The 6,833-nt window shown below is 39.7% G+C and overlaps 1 pseudogene; it reads right to left on the bottom strand.

The window, feature by feature from the left end:
• Nucleotides 1-4,002: 4,002 nt before the first annotated feature.
• LOC110129637 (transcriptional adapter 2-alpha pseudogene) lies at nt 4,003-5,313 on the bottom strand (annotated as a pseudogene).
• Between the last annotated feature and the right edge of the window lie 1,520 nt (nt 5,314-6,833).

The raw sequence follows: 6,833 nt of genomic DNA, 5'->3' as shown, positions 1-6,833 counted from the left end.
TACAGGTGGTTGACCAGTTTTCCCAGCACCACTTGTTAAAGAGGTTATCTTTTTTCCATTGTATATCCTTGCCTCCTTTGTCGAAGATAAGGTGACCATAGGTTCGTGGACTTATCTCTGGGCTTTCTATTCTGTTCCATTGATCTATATTTCTGTCTTTGTGCCAGTACCATACTGTCTTGATGACTGTGGCTTTGTAGTAGAGTCTGAAGTCAGGCAGATTGATTCCTCCAGTTCCATTCTTCTTTCTCAGGATTACTTTGGCTATTCGAGGTTTTTTGTATTTCCATACAAATTGTGAAATTATTTGTTCTGGAGAGGGTGTGGAGAAAAGGGAACCCTCTTACACTGTTGGTGGGAATGCAAATTAGTACAGCCACTATGGAAAACAGTGTGGAGATTTCTTAAAAAGCTGGAAATAGAACTGCCGTATGACCCAGCAATCCCACTTCTGGGCATACACACCAAGGAAACCAGATCTGAAAGAGACACATGCACCCCAATGTTCATCGCAGCACTGTTTATAATAGCCAGGACATGGAAGCAACCCAGATGCCCATCAGCAGACGAATGGATGAGGAAGCTGTGGTACATATACACCATGGAATATTACTCAGCCATTAAAAAGAATTCATTTGAATCAGTTCTAATGAGATGGATGAAACTGGAGCCCATTATACAGAGCGAAGTAAGCCAGAAAGATAAAGACCATTACAGTATACTAACACATATATATGGACTTTAGAAAGATGGTAACGATAACCCTATATGCAAAACAGAAAAAGAGACTCAGATGTATGGAACAGACTTGTGGACTCTGGGAGAAGGCGAGGGTGGGATGTTTCAGGAGAACAGCATTGAAACATGTATATTATCAAGGGTGAAACGGATAACCAGCTCAGGTTGGGTACATGAGACAAGTGCTCGGGCCTGGTGCACTGGGAAGACCCAGAGGGATCGGGTGGAGAGGGAGGTGGGAGGGGGGACTGGGATGGGGAGTACATGTAAATCCATGGCTAATTCATATCAATGTATAACAAAAACTACTGTAATGATGTAAAGTAATTAGCCTCCAACTAATAAAAATTAAAAAAAAAAAAATGAATACTGGAGTGGGTTGCCACTGGAGTGGGGGATCTTCCCAACCCAGGGATCAAACCCAGGTCTCCCACATTGTGAGTGGATTCTTTACCATCTGAGCCACCACTCCTCCATGTATCTAAAAAAAAAAAAAAAAAAAAAAAATCTACAAGCAATAAATGCTAGAAAGGATATGGAGAAAAGGGAACCCTCTTACACTATTGGTTAGAATATAAATTTGTGTGGCCACTATGGTAGACAGCATAGAGATTCTTCAAAAAATTAAAAATAGAACTACCATACCACCCACCAATTCCACTCTTTGCCATCTATACAAAGAAAACAAAACTCACTAATTTGAAGAAATATATGCAACCCTTTTTCATCACTGTGTTTTATAGTTGCCAAAACTTGGAGGCCACCTAAGTGTCCATTGATAGGTGAATGGATAAAGAAGATGTTGTTAATTTATGAAATGGAATATTAGTCATGAAAAAGAATAAAATCTTTCCATTTACAACAACATAGATGGATCGAGAATGTATTAAGCAAAGTGAGAAAAATCAGAGAAAGACAAATCCTGTATAATTTCACTTGTATGTGGAACATAAAAACAAATTAACAAACAAAGCAGAAACAGACTCATAGATACAGGTAACAAACCAGTGGGTTGCCAAAGGAGAGGCGGGTGGAGGAATGGATAAATTGGCAAAGGAGATTAATAAGTATAAACTTTTGCACAGCAAAGCATTTACACTCAGTTGTGTCTGACTTTGTGACCCCATTGACTATACAGTCCATGGAATTCTCCAGGCCAGAATACTGGAGTGGCTAGCTTTTCCCTTCTCCAGGGGATCTTCTCAACCCAGAGATCAAACCCAAGTCTCCTGTGTTACAGCTAGATTCTTTACCAGCTGAAACACAAGGGAAGCCTACAAATACTGTAGTGGGTAGCCTATCCCTTCTCCAGTGGATCTTCCCAACCCAGGAATCGAACCAGGGTCTCCTGCATTGTAGGTGGATTATTTACCAACTGAGCTGTCAGGGAAGCCCAGTACAAACTTCTGGTCATGTAATAAATAAGTCCTGTGGAGGTAATGTACGGCATAGGGAATATAGTCAACGATAATTTAAAATTTTGTATGGTGATAAAACCACTACAATATTGTAAAGTAATTAGCCTCCAACTAATAAAAATAAATGGAATAAAAAACTTTATATGGTGATAGATGGTTACTAGACTTATGGAGGTCATTTCATAATGTGTATGTGTTGAAAAACTATGTTGTACACCTGCAACAAATATAGTCAATTATATAGTCATTTGAAAAAAGAATGAAAAGAAAGTTCTTGTTCAGATTTCTTCTAATCATTCTGCCTCACCTTATACTGTCTGACTACTGTGGGGCCTAAACCTTACAGTTATCTTTTGGCAAAATCATGGCATTCACATCTAAGTTCACTTGCTATTGCTCTAAAGATGAGCATAGCATGGCCAAAGCTGGGAAAATCATTGCTTTTCCCTTGAATTTTTCTTAGTTTAACCTAAAGTATAATTTCTTTTTCTTCTCTGATCTCAAGACATGACCAGTAGTACCATAGTACTAGTAGTTCCCCTAGTAATGAAAAATATCTTTAAAATATCAACTTCCCTGGTGGGAACCTACATTTTAGGAAACTCGGGTTCAATCCCTGGGTGGGGAAGATCCCCTGGCAACCCACTCCAGTATTCTTGCCTGGGAAATCCCCATGGACAGAGGAGCCTGGTGGGCTACAGTCCATGAGGTTGCAAGAATCAGACACGAATGAGTGAATAAAATACCAAAAGTCTTCATTAACTGAAGAGCAGATAGTCCTCCTTCTCTGGAGCACTAGAGACCTCAGTGTTATCCTAAGCATATGATCTTTACATGGAAACCTTTAGATTTTTTCTGGGTCATTCATCTCCAGCTGAGTATGTTTTGGGAATATAAAGCTGGAAATAAGCATGGTTATCTTAGAAAGCATTGATTTTATTCAAAGATTTATGAAAAAAGGCTAGTAATTTAACTTGTAGGTAGCTGAAGCCATTTTTACTTCAAAAGAAGCATTGATATATTAAGGAGAAGAATACAAAATTTGCAAGCATTTTTAAAGGTTATACTGGGACTTTAAATATTTCAAATTTTAGATGGCACCTTTGTGTTGTGCCCACAGGCTCCCTGAGGGCTGTATTCAATTTTCTAGGCCATGAACTCAATGGAAAACTTAGCAGGATTATTTCAGGTGCTTCTTGATTAAAAAGTAATAATAATCTGGCTATTTGCATCTTGCATTCTTCATCATAGTTTTTTTTTTTTTTAAGTAGCAAAACATTTTAATCCATTCATTCTAAAGATAAGAGACATTTTATATCTGGTGTAACCTACTCAAAAAGTCTTCTGCAGATGAGAGAGTCAGACTGCAGATTATAGAGCCAGACATTCAAGTTCAAGGTACAGTTTGGGACAAGACCATTAGGGGAGAGGTTTTCCTCCTTTCTGCTCGTAAACACAAGTTGTTAGCTTAAAAAGAAAACCTCAGACAGAAGGAGAAAGCTTTCTCTATATGTAGTCTCTTTATCTTATATCTGTCTGTAGTGTTTGAAGGCAAAACAGATAATCAGAAAACCAACCTCCCAAGCAGGTGCGAGGACCTGAACTGGACTCCTGGGACTACAGACCGGTTTAGTTCTATTTCTACCACTACTGTGATGTGAGGTACTATGGTTCTTGTTTTAGTTACAAGAGGTGTTAGGAACGAATGCCCACACACAATTAATAATAGCTTATCTAGCACATCACTCTGCAGCACAATACCAACAACAGGAGTCTTTTAAAGCAGGGTGGAGAAGAAAGTAGACTCTAATACAACTGAAGATTTCCTTTTGCTTTCCCTCTTTTCTCAATGAGAAGTCGGTTCAAAAACGAGGCTCCAGGATGCCCTGCGGCCCTTTGGCCCACAACACCCCTGGGGAGCCTCACAGGCTTTGGCGATGTACCCTTCTCAGATGAGGAAACCACAGGTTTTCTGGGTTTTCTTCACGTCTAACTTGATGAGTGCTCTCGCCTGTGCCAGGATCAAACCCCCTTGCTTGTTGCATTTGTTCAGTAGAGCAGATTTGTATTCTAAATAAGCTCCTGGGACCAACCTCACCATCTGACAGAGCTCCTTTTTTTTTTTTTTTCACTCCACTTCTCTGTGCCAGGGAGGCTGCTGAGTTTCAAGGGCAGTACCTTTGTCTACCTGAATTCGAAGTCATTGGAACAGAAGGACTCAAGCCAGAATCAATCTCAGCCTGCCGGCGGAGCCACTGCAGGCAGGCGCTGCTGTCCTGGATGTACTGGAGGATCTCGGAGTGCATTCTGCATTTGAGGGGTTCCTCTTCTTGAGGTGATTGTAGATTCTGGGGCTACAAAAATTGGTAATGCCTGCTGTCCTGTATTTCTGGAGCCTTTTGATTTCCCTTCAGAGTTCAAATTCCAATGCCTGGCTTTCAATGAACTTGTCAGGCTCCACCGGCCCCACTATCCTTGCAAATTGCCTCATTTTTTCATAAAGGTCTTAGACTTCCTTGGGGGTATTGTCGTTCCATTAACTGAAACTTCCCAAGGTTGATTAATCCATGGTCTCATAATTTTTTTTAATCTTTGTCTCTCCTTTAACCTGGCATGATAAATAGCTACTATAGCCATCTTCAGAGCGTGCAAAATGTCCCAGTCATCTTCGACAAAATCAATATCTCTTAAGTCCCACTTCGCATAATTGTCAAACTGCTTTATGAAATCTGCTTGAGCTGGCATGTATCCCACCATGTCCTGAGAAAGCAAGGAGTCAAAGGTAGGTCAGGGAGGGTCATCTGCATAGTGAAATGGAATGGCAGTGTCAGCAGTTTTTGCCTCCTCCGCTTGCTTCAGGTTCAGCAGGGTAGATTCGAACAGAGGGTTATTGATGAAATGCTTCATATAGTGCTTCTCACACTCCTCCTTGGTCTTGGTGCACATCTGATTGGTTACTCCTGCCGATCTCCAAAGCCACAGTCCATCACAGCTTGTAAAAGGGCCATTTCTTCTTGAGAAGTTCAGTTAGGGTCAAGAACAGGAAAATCTGAGGTCATTATTTCATAAGTATGATCACTTTGATGTTTCTTGTACTCAAATGCTCGAATGAAACACGGTAAGCAGAGGAAAAAAGGAAACTGCACACTTGATATAAAGCTCCATGAGATAGGAGGAGCAGCTTCTGCAAGTTGGCTTATCAGAGGGATCATTGCTAAAGGAACCAAACTGTCCATTCCCCAGGTAGCAAAGACTGTTGTTTTGATCTTCTTTAATCTGAGCTGCTTCAAGGAGATTTCAGAACCTCACTGCTTCCGTCTACTCCACCCATCCTAGTTTTAAGTAGATAAAGACCTCCCTGTTTCTTCTCTGACGATGTCAACATTTTCTTTGTTTTCTTCTAGTGGTATAACCAAAGGCTAGTGTGGGAGAATCCTAGATTCTGATTAGTTACTGTGGGCTACATGCACAACTCAGGTAATTTTCCATTTCTAATTGGTAGCTCAGGAATTCACTTTAGGAAAAATCCCAGCAGATGTTATAATTCCTCCTAGGGATCTAATATACAAGTGCTTACTAAGGATTTTAATGTTGTTTACTTTAAAGTTTCTTGTCTCTTTTTTTCTTTGAGTACTCTTCCAGCAATCTATTAAGAAACTATATTTAAGTATATTTAGTTTATTTCTAAAATTTCTCAAAAACTCTCTCCCAAATAGATCTTTGCATTAAAATCTTATTTTTCTTCCATACTGGATTATAACCATGTGATTATAAGCCATTACTTCCTCATTCTTATACATTAGAGAAAAAAAATTAAATAGTGTTACATTGAGCCCTGAAAAAGTTTTAAGTCTGAAACGTTAAGTTAGAACATCTCATGTTATTAGGAGTATGTTGTATACACAGCAGGCTTCCCACATGGCGCCATGTTAAAGAATCAGCCTGCCAACGCAGGAGACGTGGGTTGATGGCTAAGTCAGAAATATCCCATGGAGAAGGAAATGGCAACCCACTCCAGTATTCTTGCCTTGAAAATTCCCATGGGCAAAGGAGCCTATTGGGTTACAGTCCATGGGGTTGCAGAGTCAGACGTGACTTTTTCACTCTGAAACATGAGTTTTTTCACTCTCCTGTTTCACCCTCATCAAGAGGTAAGACCAGAAACTATAAAACTCTTAGAGGAAAATATAGGCAGAACACTTGATGGCATAAATCAAAGCAAGATCCTCTATGACCCACCTTCTAGAGTAATGGAAATAAAAGCAAAAGTAAACAAGTGGGATCTGATTAGACTTAAAAAGTTTTGCACAGCAAAGGAATCTATAAGCAAGGTGATAAGACAACCCTCAGAATGGGAGAAAATAATAGCAAATGAAACAACTGACAAAGGATTAATTTCCAAGATATGCAAGCAACTCATACAACTCAATACCAGAAAAACAAACAACCCAAAAAATTGGGGAAAAGATCCAAACAGACATTTCTCCAAAGAAGACATACAGATGGCTAACAAACACATGAAACAAATGGTCAATATCGCTTATTATTAAAGAAATGAAAACCAAAATTGCAATGAGATATCACCTCACACTGGACATAATGGCCATCATCAAAAAATCTGCAAACAGTAAATACTGGAGAGGGTGTGGAGAAAAGGGAACTATATAGCCATACAGC

This window comes from Odocoileus virginianus, chromosome 14 (genome assembly GCF_023699985.2).
Source record: "Odocoileus virginianus isolate 20LAN1187 ecotype Illinois chromosome 14, Ovbor_1.2, whole genome shotgun sequence".
Taxonomy (NCBI): Eukaryota; Metazoa; Chordata; class Mammalia; order Artiodactyla; family Cervidae; genus Odocoileus; species Odocoileus virginianus.
Note: the sequence above shows the minus strand (reverse complement) of the source record. Positions and strands in the feature narration are given on the sequence as shown.